The sequence below is a fragment of the Panthera onca genome, chromosome A3 (assembly GCF_046562875.1).
Source record: "Panthera onca isolate mPanOnc1 chromosome A3, mPanOnc1 haplotype 2, whole genome shotgun sequence".
Classification (NCBI taxonomy): Eukaryota; Metazoa; Chordata; class Mammalia; order Carnivora; family Felidae; genus Panthera; species Panthera onca.
Window position 1 is genome coordinate 57,916,495 of NC_138341.1, and position 16,666 is coordinate 57,933,160.

Below are 16,666 nucleotides of genomic sequence, written 5' to 3' on the forward strand. Positions count from 1 at the left end.
TTGTGCTTATGTTGATAAGTGAAATGGGTCTATATTATTCATAAACTATCCTTTTTAGAATTAGAATTTAGAATCTAGGTTCAAATTAATTTAAATTTAGAATTAAATTGAGAATTAGATTTAGAATCTAATTCTGCTAGTTTCCTTTTTTCTGCTTTTGCTTCCTTTTGCTCATGATAGCTTTTTTCTTCATTTGTTTTGTAATTTGGATTGTGAGCTCATGTTTGTCTAGTGTCTATCTGTGGGAATTCTGTGAGGCCTGGTTTGAATTCTCTATCCTTTATCCAAAAACATAAAGGATATGCTTTTCTTCCTGATCCATGTGGGTAATATATATTCAAACTAACTAAAAAAGAGCTTATAATTTAATTGAGATCAGCTACAATCATATAAATAAGTAAATAAGAGTAAAAGGGATCTATATTGTAATCACATATTTCTTGGATACTTTCTGATTTTAGATTTAAAAAATTATACATGTGACTCATAACAGATTGAAAAGTACAGATAAGTAAGCAAAAGGAAAACTAGATAAAAATGAACTCAGTCCTGCTTATCTGTGACAAACACATTTGAAGTCTTCCTAGACTTTTCCTCAGGTTCCTATTTAAATGTTGCCTGTGTGTACTTTTGAGCCTCTTAATTAGATTATAAGCTCCTTGAGGCAACAAAAATCTCATATGGTACTTTTTTGTTGTAATTATCACAACAATTGTAAGTTGTTGGTACGTCATTAGTTTCACTCCACTGGTTAGAAGAAAAATTATGGTAACAACATATTTTTTGTATGGCGAAATTTGAATTTTGAAATGTGACCCCATACATATGAAAAATTCTGTCTCTGTGTACTTTGAAACTATAAACTAGTAAGTTTCACACATATTGTAGGTTCATACACAAGATCGATTACAGTGATATTTTTAAGGTTATAAAATTATTTGACTTCCCTATACTTTTAAGTGTTATAAGGTATGCTTATGATATTTATGAAAGACAATTTGCCAGCTTCAACCTCCTTTTTAGGGATCACGCTGCCAGTATAACACAGACCTGTGTACAAGAGATTTAGAAAAGGAAGTCATCATAAAAATAAGAACTAGGAAATATATAGGAGAAAGGAAATAGATATGTGCGAAAAAGGAAAATAAGGGAAAAAAATCAAATAAATACGAGTTCTCTAATTTTCAAAAGGAATGAATACATAGGGGTTCTCAAATCAAATGTTTATTTTGATATTTTAATATTTATTTAAGTCACCTGGGGTATTTGTTTAAATAGCAGATGTCCAGGTCCTACCTACAGAAATGATCATTCAATAGATCTGAGTGCAGACCCAGTAATCTGGGTGGGCCTTAGACAATCATTTAAGAAATACCGGAATTGAGAGAGCACAGAATTAGAAAATGACACATCTTAGACATTGAAGCCATGCCAGTAACAACTGACAAGAGGGCAACTTCCACCACAGGATGCTAAACCTGGGTATTTGGAATCCTCTGGAAGATCCTAGTGTATGTCTAGACTCAAAATCTTCTTCTGTGTTATTAGTACCCTCCACAGTATGTAAGATAACACTTTCACCAGGACTCAGGTCTACAGGCTGAAATCATGGAGTAAGACTAAAATCTGAGAAGAGAGAAGACGTGTCAGGCTGAGTATCACAACTAGGGCTCAGGGGAAGGATCAGTACCTTAAAATGACAATAATCAAAGAAAGCCTCAACATGGCTAGAGTAAGCCTTTGTGTTCACGTATTATCTGTCCTCTGAATTTCAGACCGCTGTAGGCTTTAATCTTATAATTATGAAAACAGCAGCAACAACTACCTTTCTCTCTTGAAGACCCTAAATCAACCCTTAGGTCTCTCTAGTTTACTTGTCTATGAAAAATGGATATGGGGTATTCTAAGCGGATTTGAAAATATTTTTGTAGAAATGCAATATATAATTTGCCTTTCCTTGGTTTCTTGATGGGAAGCAATTGCTGTACTTTTCAAATAATGCACAGAAATGCACCTTGTGGGAAAGGTGGATTTTTGCCAATGTTTTGCTTTTGTGAGCATCTCTATTCAGGTTTACCGGTAATTAAAGTTATTTCCAAGTAAAAGTGCGTAGAAACTGTTAAGGTCCGTATAATGATTATTGGACACTAGGCAAGAAATTTGAGAAAAAGCCATAGCTCCGGAGAATGAGCAGCGTTAAGATCCAGCAGTGAGAGCTTCCCAGCATTGCCATCAGGGTACCAGGTGAGGAGGGTGGGCAGAGAAGTGGGAGAAAGAGTAGCGCGGGAGGGAAGGTAAGGCATAGACACATACTTAAAAAGCAGAGCCCATACAGTTTCGCTCCTGCCAGGTTAAGAAGTGCCTTTTCCAGAAGATCAGTAAAGAAATGGTATGTATTCGGGAGCTGTTTCAACCTGTCCACACCCTACCCTGACTTCCCCAGAAAACAGGCGAGCAGAGAGGCTCGCTCATGCCTTTGCCAAGCCTCGGGTCTCTGGATTCCAGCTTCCTCAGATCCCAGATCCCAGCCCCACAGGACGTCACAAGGAGCTGTCTTTCAGAGTGGGCACTGCAAGGGATGTGGAGCAAAGTTTTGATCCGATTCACTCCACATCTGGTTGCCCCTAGGGAGTGGAGTTCGACCTCAGGGGCTCTCCGGCAGCACAAGGCAGAGGGGATGAGCAGCAGCAGCCTGCAAGCTGAGTAAGGAGCCAGCCTCCGCCGCCGCCTCCTCCTGCCGGTGCGGAGTCGGCAGCACAGCCAGTCCCTTTCGCTGTCACGCCGCCAGCAGCGCTGCCCCTCCGCCGCCCCCCCGCGCAGCCCCAGCCCTCACACTGTTATTTGCGTGACTGACCCGAACCGAGCGGGAGGGAGGGGAAGGCGTTGGCCCGCCCACTCCTTCCCCTCCGGCTCGGGGCGGCACCTTCTCCTCCTCATTGGTCACACGCTTGCGTCCATCACCCCCACGCAGCCTTCGGATTGGCGGAAGACGCACTTCTGGAGCTAGGAGGGCAGAGTGACTCCGCCGATCTCCGGCGCCTCATCTTTCCCTCCACCCCCCACTTCAACGTCCACCCACCTCTCCCCACCCCCCACTCCACTTCCCCCGCCCCGTTCGCGGCAGTGTCCTTAGAAGACTCATTGGGCCAGGGGCGAAGCCAGCCGCCTATGGAGCCGCGTCGTGATTGGCCGACGCCCACGCCCGTCGGAGCGGCGGGATTTGCCATTCGCCACTTGCTCCGCTCTGCTCCCCGCCCCCCCAACGCCTCGCCCTCTCAGTCGCCTCCTCCCCTCCCGGCTCTTCTTCGGCCCCCTTTCCCCGCCCGTCCCCGCCGCATCTCCCCTGTCCAGCTGGGCGGGGACTGCTGTACGACTCTGTAAAGTCTGTGAGTCACTGCACAACCCATCAATCCAATTAAATGTCTCGAGCGAGCCGAGCAGGGGGTGCTGCCGCCGCCGCCGCCGCCGCTCGCCCCGCCGCGGCCGCCCCTGCTCGCAGCGCCCCTCTGATCCATGGCTGTCTGTCTGTACTTGTTACGGTGTAACCTCCTCCTCCTCCTCCTCCTCCTCCACCTCCTCCTCCTCCTCCTCCCTCTCCTCAGGAGCCGCTGCAACTTCCCCTCTGCCAGCCTCCTCTGCTTGGGGACTGCAAAGGCATGGGATAGATCCAGAGCCACTTCTCTCTATCTCCCCTCCAGCCCTCGCTCAATTTCCCCCCTTTAAATTAAAGTCTGTTCCTCGCTCCTCGTCGTTTTAGAAATTTATTTGTCAGTCTATTATTTCCCCTGATTTATTTTCCCTCCTGGGGTAAGGGGTCGCAGGAGCCGGTGGGTTTATTTTAGGGAAGGGGCTCTCCACCCCCACCCCCGTTTCTCCTCCTTTTTCGGCCGTGACTTGATTGCCCTGTTCCTCTTCGCTCCCACCCCTCGAACTCACCGTCCTGCACTCGAGTGACGCACCGACACCCCCCGCCCACTGCCCAGACGTCCCCTCCCTCGGTGCCACCCCGACCCGACTCGGAGCTGGACCCGGTGCCGACTTCTTCGCAGAAGGGTGAGTACCGTGTTGGTTTTTTTTCTGGGGGGGGGGGGGGGGATCTGGAAAGATGTAGCCGGTCCACTTTGAGGAGGGCAGGGATCACGTTGTGGGCTGGAGGTTCCTGGTCCGGCGTGGATTTGAGGTGGCGACTGCCTCCCTCCCTCGCTCTCTCTTCCCCCGCCCCTCGACTCCTTATTCACCAGCCTTGCTGTATTTCTAGGTATTGCCAGACTTCCACCATCGGGGCATTATAACGCTTATAAAATGAGCGGTAATGGCATGTTTTCTGTCTTAGGATGCTTAGTGAGCGGTAATAGTCAGCGATGGGATCTAATAGACTCTATAACCTGCAAAAAGTGTAAAACGTCTAATGGGTACATTTTACTCTAAATCAAAGTTAAACTTTTATTTAATGAAGGCAAAGCAAAAGGTATTTTTATTTTGGATGTGTGGGGATAGAGCAAGGGAAGACAGGTTGTCTAGTGGCCTGGCTTAGTATTTTTATTTTAAAATAGTTTTATGGGTTCCCTTTTGAAAAAAAAAAAAAAAGGATTTCAGTATTAAAGACTATGAAGTCTTTGAACCTGTTGGAGGAGTGCAAGGTAAGGTGGAAATCCAGCTTGACACTTCATCTTTCTCTCCCCTCTATTCAAGCGAGGCATACAAAACAGAATTTTTTATTTCTCAGGCACTGGGCACAGTGGGATAAATATGGATTTTTTTTCTTTTGATATCTGTCTTTTGTATACTTGATTGCTCTTAAACAATGTCATGCTATGGAATTTTGTAAAATTTAATTGGTTTCTTGGTTGTGGGTGGTTCAAAGGTGCACCTACCTGCTGCCCATGTATGCTTTATGAGAATCTTGCCTTATGGATCTTTAATATTTAATTTGAGATAGGAGAAAAATTATGAAAAATAGTTACTCTGAATTGGCATCTGAGGTCACTTTTGAGAATTCAGCCTGTTTAAAAATGGTAGTACCTTTTTTGAATCAAGGTCTGGTCTAGTTGTCCACAAGATTCAAATTAGGCCAAACCAAACATGTTTTGAAATATTAAAGTATAAGAAAGGCCTCTTAGTAGTTCATTCTCTCCTTCTCTTTCAGACTAACCAGAATAAGTTGTTACTAAATTTAATTTTAAAGAATAGATTGTTCCTGTACTGAAATCTGCCAAGTTTCTACAGAGATTTCTTTTTAAAGAGCAGAAATGTGTTTATGATCAACCCAAAGTAGTAATGTTGACTCAAATGTAAATGCTGTCGTAAGGAAGTGCTTGTCATAAGCCCCAAAACCTTGCAAAGTGCTTCAGGAAGACTTATACAAAGCCTTTTGGAATTGTTTAATAAATTTCTTCTTGGGGCCCTTTTCTTGAATCTAAGACTGAATCACTGAGAGACCTCATAGCACGGTGGAGCTGTGCTGCCTGCGTTTGAATCTTGCCGCCTACCCTTGAGGGCTGTCTGACCTTGGGCAAGTTTCAAACCCGGTCTGTGCTGGTTTTCTTTTGTAAATGGAAAGGATGACTTTCCCTCAAAGGGTTGCTGTAAAGGTAAATAAGAGAGTGCCTGTCACAGAGTGTTGGGTGTTGTCCCTCATCATCACCATCTGCAGTGAGGATGTCTAGTGTAGAAATTGAGAGTATGGCCTTCAGAACCACACTCTTTAGTTCAGGTCCCAGAATTTCCTCTTGTTATCTTTGTGACCAGGGTCAAGTGAACTTCAGATGCCTCATCTGTAAAATGGGAATAATAGAAGCATTTGCTTCATAGGGTTATTGTGAGGTCGGAATGAATTCATATATTCAAAGATCTTGACTAGTGTTTGGTACATCTTTTCGAATTTAATTCTGTGTAGTGTTTCTTGTCTGTCTTGAACCATGGATGACTATATTTTTTAGAAATAAATTTTGGTAACGATAGAGAATAATAGCCATCATGAAATATGCAGAATTCCTATCCATATGCATGATGTTTAATTGAATTTATACTTTTAAACCAGAGTTTATATGAGTCTTTATGAAATTTAGTTATTAGATGAGTTGATCACTCTTCCATTTAAATATACATAACAGACCGTATGACTGTATGACTGTATAGCAGACTGTAAAACTCTCTTATAATGGTACCTATCACACATTTGCTGCTACCTGCGATTTTCTCCTCTACTAAACAGAAAAAGCTCTTTGAGGGTAAGAATAGTGTATCATTCATAATTTAATCTCTGGTGCCTAGCAGAGTGTTGGATATATAAAGAAGCTTAATGAATGCTGTATAGTGAATTAAATACTGTTATTCTCAAGTTGTTTATGAGTAGTTGAATGACATTATAAGTGATACTGTGGAGAATGCTATTATTAGTATTGCTGAATTGAATTTTTACATTCTTAATTATTATTTTTGTAACTTGAGAGTAAATAAGGGGAATTATAGTAAAACTTATGTTTTGTTAAGGAAACATTTCTCATTTTGGAAATTAAACTTAAAACAGTCTGAAAAGTACATATTGAATGTCTTTCTTTGTTATCTGACATGTCCATTTTTATTGTAAAACTTTCTGACTCCTACACTTTCCTGCCACTAAGTTGGATGTCATTGCAATTAACATGAATTATACAGATTCTAATTTGGATGTCCCAGATGATGATGTGATGTTGTTATTGGCTTCAGAATTAATAATAATAAAGAAAAATTTTCAAGTTAACACTGTGAAAATAAAGTAGTATCATTTCTTAAGGACCAAAGCTTTATTTCTCTGTCCATTCAAGAGTGAGACTCTTTCTCTTGAGCAGTCTTAATAAATAATTAACTTTTGAAATACCTGTAGTAAATAGTGTAACAGGAATCATAAAGGAGGTATATGTAATTAGGAGGTAAAACACTTAAACTTTAAACCTGACTGCACATTTAATAGGCATTACACAATGGGAGAATATATTTTTTTAAATAAGCAAAATTGATGGGACCTTCCAGCTGCTTCATTTATAGAATCATTCTGTTTTACTTGTCAATATAATGCAGTTTAATTACTGTGCTCTCTGAAATTATAAAATGCAAGAAATAGCTTTCATGAAAGAGATATCCTCAGCAAAGAAATCTGAATACTAATCTACTCAGAAGTGTATAGTGTTTCATAACATTGTTAAAACTTTTCAAAAATGTGAACCATCTACTACAATGTGGATCCTTTGTTCAGTTACCCAATTTAGTTGAATATACTGCATTTTTATTGGCTAAAACAATTTACTAAACTTGCCCTTTTTTGTTCATATATTTTTAAAGCAACCAATCTCAGATGGAACTTAAAAACATTAAGTTATGGGCACTTAGAAACTACACTTAAGGGTCTGGTCTGTGAGATGCAAAGTGGTTTGTTTTCACTTGACACATTTTAGCATGACATTGTTTCCACACCTCATATCTCTTTTCTTTAACACTGTTGTGAAGGCATTGGAATATTGATTAGCATTTTACAGATGTATGTGATGTCTCCAACTTTTGAAGAAGCAGTGTTTCTGATGAAGAATTGCATGGAAAGAAGAGGAAAGAGAGAAATAACTTTTAGGACTTGTGATTTCTATCCTTGTCCTCTAACATTAGGAAAATGCTTAACTGTGTGCTTTGTCAGTGATCCAAAGGAGAGGAAAATAATATATGCATTATCTATTGACAAACTTAGAATCGAGGTCCATGGAGTTCTAGACTGAGCAGTGCTACTGATTGGCACGTGACCTTGAGCGGTACACTTCACTTCCACTACTGTTCACGTTCTTATTCTTTCAGCGGGAAGAGAGAAGGCAGTTACCCTGCCCTCACTCAGAACGTTGTAGGGGTTATAAGTGCTTTTTAAAAGCATTAGAGAAGGACAAGTTGCAAGCAAATACAAAATAAACATTAGGATTTAGAAATGGATATTTGTTTATCATTATTTAAAAATTGTAACCTTTTAGCTTGTTTGTCTGAAGGGCGTTTTCCTTTTAACTTTATATTTGAAGAGACTTCTTATTGGTGTGTTCACAAGATTATGTAAGGTAACTCCTAAAGAGGCAAGGAACTTTGGTTTAATTGAATGGGACTTTAATGTTAACACCGAGTTTTGTTTTATCCTGGGTTATAGCAGATGTTGATGTTGAAGAATAAACTACGTACTGAGAAGATACCACATTTTATTAGGTTAAAACTTGTAAAACCTGCACATGCATTTCAGGAAAAAAAAAGTTCAGATATATCAGATTCCATTAGAAGTATATCCAAAGGGAAAAATTAATCACATTATTTACTTTTAAATTTCAAAAGGATTATTCGGCTGTAGGACCCCTCCCTTGCTCATTTAATTTATACCTCGAATGCAGTGAAATGTGCACAATTCAGAATATGTATACTGGCCTGGAGGATTTCTCGTATTCCAGCTAATCTTTTATTTAGGAAGGCGAGTGAAGACACACGTGGAAAGGCTGTATTTTATGGAAGTAGTTTTTTTTCCCTCTTGTCCCTAAAAGTGAGTTAACAGTCTTTAAAAGTCAAAAGCTGGAGTTAACACATTATGTAAGTTTCTTTGAATTTAGCGTTTCCTCTCTGGTTATTAGAGAAGAGTTGTCACAACCTCACGATGTCACTTTTTTAAGTGGAAATGAAATTCTAGTGTACTCAGAGTAAGACCTATTCAGATGAGTGGCACATACGAGAAATATTATTCATCCCATTTAATATTAAGTATAGGGAACAATGATCCTCAAATGCAAGGTTGTTAAGTAGAAAGCAACTTTTAAAAATATATTGTCTTTTTGTCCTTATTGTTCAGCTTCCAACTGATGGAAAATTGGAACGATCAGATTTCTTTTCCACTTTTGAATTTAAAGTCTACATTGATGTTTGTAATCTTGGGTGGTGGTCTGTATAACTCTGTAGTACTGAATGTTTACTTTTAACATATTAAATAAAATGATTAAAACAGCCCATCCTTTATTTAAACTTGATCTGTTTTTCGCAACCCCCTTCCCTTTGTTCTACCATTGTTTTCAATTTTCTTAGTGTTTCCACATGAGTTTGTGTGTCTTTTAATGCAGCATCTTTCTTATTTGCTCTGTCTTCTTTTTGCATCTGTTTTCTTTTCCTCCATCACAGCACGTTTTTTTCTTTAGCTCTCTTTTGCCTTTGCCTCTGCATAAGGTATGGAGTAGGGGTTTTCACTTAGTTCAGTCTGCTCTTATGAGACTGAGGCAAAATGTAAAATTTTCTCTCTATAAAATTTGCTTTGCCTTATCTCAGCAGAGGAGCTCTCTGATCATCTTATCTATGCAAAACTTCAGGGGCCATTTTGTAAACCTAAAACCAAGTTTTAGTTTATGTGGGATGGTGAAAATTTTTCATTATTTACTATTTTTCTACTAATTTCTTTCATTGGAGGATACCCACAGCATTTTTCTGTCCACGTTACCTTGAAACATCTAAACATCCAAGCTTTGTTGTGTTCCTTCCGCTCGGCACCCAGTGCGCTGGCGAGTCCTGGAGCTGTCTCAGCAATGACCGTCGCCACCTGACCACCTTGGGGGTGGCTGGCCTGAGAACATCGAGTTAGACGGGAAGAGCAGCTCCTTTGTTTTGTTTTGTTTTGTTGTTAACTCCTTAAAACCAGACAGAACATCAGACCATGTCCACTGTGAGGTTTTCCAGGGTTCACCATTGTTGAATGATTAATGGTTCCTAGTAAAGTAACCATCAGCTTTATTGTCTTCCATGGCTTCAACTCAAATGAAATGTATCCCTTTGAGTTAACTTTTGTTTTGATTTTAAGGGTTCTTTTCACCCAGAAAATCAAAGGGTATGAAAATGAATATGTATTTTTAAACAAAAAAGATTTACATAAAAATCCCTTGAGTAGAAAGTTTCCTAAGGACCCAAATCCATTGATTTGGAGTGAATGTTTAATAGTTTCTCTAAATACCTGACATTATTCAGACATCAGTAGTAGGAAACCTTTCAGTTTGATTAAACAAAATGACTCCTCCTTTTGATTTAGAAAACAAGCAGACCGTTGTTACTTTTTATTTAAACAATTAAAATATAAGATTAGATAAACTGCATTTTAGAGTTGATTAAATAAGAGAGTTTTCCAGAAATTGCATTTTATGAAATCTGTACCTCATAGAAAAAACTTGATTTTTTTTTATACACCTATATCTCATTCCTAGCTTCTATTTATTCATTTATTCAGTTCATTCAGCAGATATTTGTTGAACACTTACTATGTGCCAGCTACTTTTACTAGGCACATATATTACAGCAGTGGAGAAAAGAGACAAATATTCTCGTCCTTGTAGGAATTATATTCCAAACCATTCTGGTGTGTATAGAGCTTTTTATTTACTGCGTGAAGTAGTCATAACTAAACATTGTGTAATAACGATTGGAAAAAAAAGTAAGATTCCTTTGTATGGATTTTATGTCCTTCGACTTGGTATAAAAGAATCCTGAGGCTGCCTGGGTGGCTCAGTCGGTTGAATGTCCAACTCTTCATTTCGGCTCAGGTCATGATCTCACGGTTGTGGCATCAAGCCCCATGTTGTTGCTCTGTGCTGGGCATGGAGGCTGCTTGGGATTCTCTCTCTCCTCCTCTCTCTCTGCCCCTCCTCTGCTTCCGTTCACTCTCTTAAAATAAATAAACAAACATTAAAAAAAAAAAAAAAAAAGGAATCCTAACTCCTAAAACGAAACTCCATTTGAATGTACAATTTGAGTTTGAGTTGAAATATTAAATACCTAAAATGTTGTTGGATGTTTCCACTAGAAATCATGAAATCATCCTCATTTATGAACCCTGGGAAACCTAACAGTGGATACCGTTTGAAATTTCTCCTTGGTTTTCTTTATACTTTTAAAGTTGTTTTCTCCCTTTGCTTTGTTTTCTTTGTGACAGAGCCTGAAAAAAATGTGTAACACTGAAAATTGCACAATGGCAATGTAGTCATCTTGGCTATATTGCACAATTAACAAGAAAATCTTAAGTTTGCTTTGTCTAGTATATGTAAAGAACTAATTTTTTGTTTCCATGATTGTCAAAACCATGTAATTTCCTAAACAAACAAAACCCTCAAGTGTACCTTTCCAGCTCAGATATTAAAGTAGATATATCTAAGTGTTTTTACAGTACAAATAGCATTAGTATGATATAATCTATTATAATGATTTTTATTTTTAAATTTTTATTCATAAATACTTAATACATGTCCCAAGTACTTGGGGGTATCAGAGACAAGTAAGACATCACACCTGTTCATAACGGTGTTCACAGTCCATTTGGGGAAACAAAAGATCCCCACGTGAAAAGTAAATCTCTTGTATTAGGCAATATGGGGTTTAGCTTGATGGGAAGTCTGTTGTAGGCTGCTACAGTAAGCTGAGTCCTAGGTCAAGTGGACGTGCCTGGCTCGTCTTCATGGGAATCCATCTTTTCTGTTCACTTTGGGCAAAGATGGTTAGCAGGCCTTCTTTGTGCCTTAGGCACCTGAAGGTAGTGAAGTCCCCTTTCCAGCTACTGCAACTGCTCAGCAAGGAAGGGGAAGGAAAGGGAATAGAGCATACATCCTAGCCATTTACTGCATTCACTAGCTATGCCTGCTGGAAGCAGAAACTCTGCACTTAAGAATGGAATGTATATAGACACACCATGGACATGATTCAGGTTCTTGAGGCCAAAAATTATTCCATAGGTTTGGGAGGACTGATATATTAACGAGGGTCCTGTAAACAAGGGGTGTTCCCTGAGAAACAGAAGAAGCACCAAGAAGGGAGGAAGGAGCCTTTTGGCGGTTACTGGAGAGCACTCTTTCTTCCTTAGTTTTGCCTGAAACAGCCCTGCCTGTGAGATGGGCTAATTTGTCAAATTTAGGAAGTCTGTATTGCTATAATATGTAGATACAATCTTTCTAAATTATTTTGCTTCACAATTAGCCAAAATTCCTGATATGTGTGTGTATTTAAATTCTCAAACAATGCTGTGTGCCCATGACTTTTGTTTTCATTTCCCTGGACATTTGAAAGTATTAAGAGTCTCTTTGTTTTTAGAGTATATTTGTTTGTTTATTTGGGCCTAAATCTAAGATGGAATAGCATCCATTGTTTTCTTTTAGATTTAAATTGGGGGAAAAAAAATCCAAAGCCTCAATGTGTATTTTGTCTGTTGATGAAACTATTTGGACACTTGTATATAGATTTCTTTGTGGTGGTGGTTATTGTTGTTTCAAATAACAATTTCTATGAAGGATATCTTTTCCTGAAAACCATATCTGGGCAAGAATCATCACACTTCTATTTGATTCAGAGGCCACCTAGGATAGTTATGTTCATTATCTTGATTGCTGTGATGGTTTCAGGGATATATACATACGTCAGAACTTACCAAATTATACATTTTAAATCTGTGCATTTGTTGTATATCAATAAAACTTTTAAAAAGCCGCCTAGGTCATAAGGTATATTTTCAAGGTAAAATCCGTATTATAAGAATTATATTTTAAAGTTTGTCATTTGTTTTTTATTTCTCTATTTTATCTACCACTTATTCACCTCTATCCCATACCCCAGACACATATGTTTTAAGAAAGACAAATAGAACTGAGGAGGCCTCTGCTCCAGCTGAAATTTAGATATGGGACCTTAGAGAGCTTTTTTCCGTATGTAAGGCTCACTGGAGTATCTTTAAGTAAATTACACAAATTTGAATTTGGAGAATTGGAGTTGTGTGTTTTTCAAGAAATCCTCCTTTCCTTATAGTTTAACAGATTATGACTCATCTTTGGCATGGAATAAAGAACATGATTTTAGTAAGACCTTTTTTTTTTTTCTTAAGAGAGGTTAAATTACTTAATGCTTCTTCTTAAATATTGTTCTCTGTTTTTTTGTTTCTTTTTTTTCATTTTTGTAAACTAACTTTTGGCATGTTGAGCCATAGACTCTATGAATAGATTTGTTTGGGAAGAACTAAGTCAACTCCACTCTTCATGCCCCATGCACAGAAGGCTTAATACATGTTTCATTAAAATGAGATGGTTTACTATTAACTGAATATTTCTTGTGTCACCCAGTATATGTCTGAGGGAAATTTCTTTATTGTTGGATTAATGCTTACGTTAAGTTTAAAACACTGGCAATTTTTCATGAATAAAACATAGCCTAGAAAAATTTTCAGAGCTGTCTTTCTGGGATTGGGACTATTAGAGTTGTGACTTCAAAGCTCAGGCTCTTTCCACCATACCAGTTGTACACATTGGAATTACCTGTGCCTAGGCCACAATCCTGGGTGAGGCCTTCCTGTAAGTATTTTTTAAAGTCCCCAGGTCATTCCAGTAACATCCACACTGTCTCTGCATCATATTCCCCCACACTCAAACTTTTCAAACATGTAGAGAACTTGGAAGAATAATTCAGTGAACACCCATATTTCCTCTACCTAAACTCAGTAATTTGCTTTATGACTCCTCTCTCTCTTTTTCTCTACATGTAATAGTTTATTGTACCAGTGAAAATAGGTTTCAGACACCGTGACTCTTTACCATTAAATACTTTAGTATGCCTCTCTTGTGGACAAGGACATTCTCCTACATAACCACAATACCATTATCACACCTAAGAAAATTAATAATAACTTAGAATGCTCTTTAAGAGCTCAATTCCATTTATTAAAGGCATGTGAATTCATATTCTACTAAAAATTAAATGCATATGAAATGAGAAGTTCTTCAGAATATGAAATCCTGGGAATTCTTGCCAATAATATGTTTCTCCTCTGTGTTTGCTTAAATCGTTTTGATGAGGTAAACGTATTTTCCTACATATGGTGAAGTAAGATCCTTCCTAGCTCTCACATCGCATGATCATATGATGAGAAAAAACACTTGTCAAAGTTCATGCCACAGCGTGGTTTAGTGGAAAAAGCCCAGTTTCAAGCCAGAACAATGTTGGTTCAAACACTTGCTCTGCCGCTTACCGCAGGTGACCTTGGAGAAATAAAACTCTTGTGTCAGTTAGGACAGTGTCAGAAACTACCTTCAGGCTCACTGGAGTGATCAGGAACTTTATTATTTCACGAGAAACCCAGAGGTAGGACAGGCTCCACGTTGGTCAGTTCTGTAGTTCAGGTACTTAGCGTCTTTCTACTGCGCCAGATGCCTTGTTGGCTCCAGCTTCTGTTTTGGCTTCTTCCTCAAGGTGGTTCACATCTATACGGTACGGTATTCAGAGGAAGTCAGAAACCTCTTCATGGGTGTGGGCTGTCTGTCTTTGTATCTGATTGGACACCTCTGCCCACTTCCAGACCAGTACCTTGGGATGGGGTTTTCATCAGGAGAAGAAGGGAACAATGGACTTTGGGTACCACTAACAGTGTCCAGTACTCCTCCAGATCCCAGTTTTCTTTGCTGTAAAATGAGAACAGTGATGTCTATCTCCGTGGTTATCAACTGACATGAAATAGGTAAAGCAACAAATACGAAGCCGATAATTTAATGATGGTAATTTCTATTTTTTTTTCCTCTCCTTTTCATCTTCGAGAAACTTCTGACACTGCTGCACTGCCTACTAGTAAGCACGTGTAAGTGATTGTCCCTTAACGGGTCTCTTCTGTATACCCTCACCTCAGCATGTAAGGAAGAACTTTTTTTTTAAATATATTTTTAATGTTTATTTTTGAGAGAGAGAGAGCGAGAGAAAATGAGAGTGGGGGAGGGGAAGAGAGAGAGGAGACACAAAATCTGAAGTAGGCTCCTGGCTCTGAGCTGTTAGCACAGAGCCTGACATGGGACTTGAACTCACGAACCGAACCGTGAGATTATGAACTGAGCCGAAGTTGGACGCTAAACTGACTGAGCTACCCGGGCACCCCTAGGCAAAACATTTTAGGTGAACTGTTCAGATTTGTCAGATACCCTCCGTTAACCTATTTTGGCTCATCTTATTTTTTCTTATATATTTCAACTTCACTTTATATTATTGCAAAGCCAGAGAAGGGGAACTGTCAACAGTGGGTACATATTTATCAAGATCAAGATCCAGATCCAATGTGAACAAAAAATATCTTTAATTTCACTATCTGTAAAAACAAAAAAGTTGAAATAGGTTTTCCCCTTTTATTAAAATACGTGCACCATGATCTGTGAAAAAGTCAACAAAATAAAATGTTATATTTGAAACGTAGTATCTTATTTGTCCAGGAGAGACCAGGTCTTTGATATGTGGGGAAAATCTAGGCTTACCATCATTTAGCCACTCTGGTTTCCCCAGAACTTACTTTCTAAAAAAAAAAATCTTGTTTACCAGCAGATCTTTTTTTGATAGTTTGGTCTTGAACCTTCTTTTCCCCAATGTGAGAAAGTCATCTTCCAAAGTCATGTTTTCCGATATATGCGAACACTGGAGGGTCTTTGTTCAGGCATGCCTTTACAAAATATGTAAAGAAGAGTTGTCATATTTTTCTCCCTATGGAATTTCTAAAGCACTTCTGAAACACCTGTGAAGTTCTGCAAAATTATTACAGCCCAATCACATGGGAAGATCATCACTTTGTTTTTGAATTTTCTCCCTAAACGATGGGATTTCTTTTGAAGGGGAGCTACCGCTCCTTCTTGACCCCTCAAGTAGAAGATTTAATTCCTTCGAACTTCCATGGCTAGGGAATAGAAGAACAGTGACAAGCCGAGTGTCTCTCCTGACTTGGAAGATGCTGGACCTAGGCTTATCCTGTCTTAGTCACAGTTTTTTTGCTTTGTCTTTAATTTTGTTGATGAGGTATCTATTGGTCTAGTAAGCTCTTTGAATATTGAAAATGGTCAGATTTTGAGTGGTTCCATCATAATTCAAACCTTCTGCTGGCATGCATCATTTCAGCCAGAGAGATTTTTTTAAAGGAACAATTTAAATGTGTGTTGATGTTTCTTTTTTTTTTTTTTTTTTTTTTTTTTAAATTTTTTTTTTTCAACGTTTATTTTTTTATTTTTGGGACAGAGAGAGACAGAGCATGAACGGGGGAGGGACAGAGAGAGAGGGAGACACAGAATCGGAAACAGGCTCCAGGCTCCGAGCCATCAGCCCAGAGCCCGACGCGGGGCTCGAACTCACGGACCGTGAGATCGTGACCTGGCTGAAGTCGGACGCTTAACCGACTGCGCCACCCAGGCGCCCCATGTGTGTTGATGTTTCTTACACGTTTAATTATGAAGCAGCACAATCAAAGCAGAACTCTGATATAGATCATAATTTTATTAAAGAAGCCAGATAAGGGACACTGTGGCCATAATGTTAGTTAAAAGTACTAGAGTTTGGGGGGAAAAATAAGTTTGAAATTTGTATTGCATTGTCTCGAATTAGTTACTTTTAAAAAGGGTGATATGTGATTATAACTTATGAAGCTTGGTTTTGTTGGGGCAGATTTTTAATTTTAGTCCCTTTCCGGAAAGTTTTGTGGACAGGATTCCCTTTGCTGTGTAACAAATGCTTTTACTGTTTGGTTAAGGTTTGCTACCAGTGGCTCAGAGGCTAAAATGAAAAGTGAAATGGCTGTTGTTTCCCATCTAATAACAGATTTTATTTTTATTTCCACTACCCAGTGTTAAAAAAAGAAATGAAATGAAAGCAA

The 16,666-nt window shown here is 38.9% G+C and overlaps 1 protein-coding gene across 3 annotated transcripts in view; it reads left to right on the plus strand.

The window, feature by feature from the left end:
* The first annotated feature begins 3,285 nt into the window (after positions 1-3,285).
* SERTAD2 (SERTA domain containing 2) overlaps positions 3,286-16,666 on the plus strand; it is a 115,253-nt gene continuing 101,872 nt past the window's right edge. For all 3 annotated transcript variants that reach the window (XM_060604484.3, XM_060604508.3, XM_060604472.3), the window contains exon 1: positions 3,286-4,053. The gene's annotated coding sequence lies outside the window, so the exon portion shown is untranslated. The remainder of the gene's footprint in view (positions 4,054-16,666) is intronic.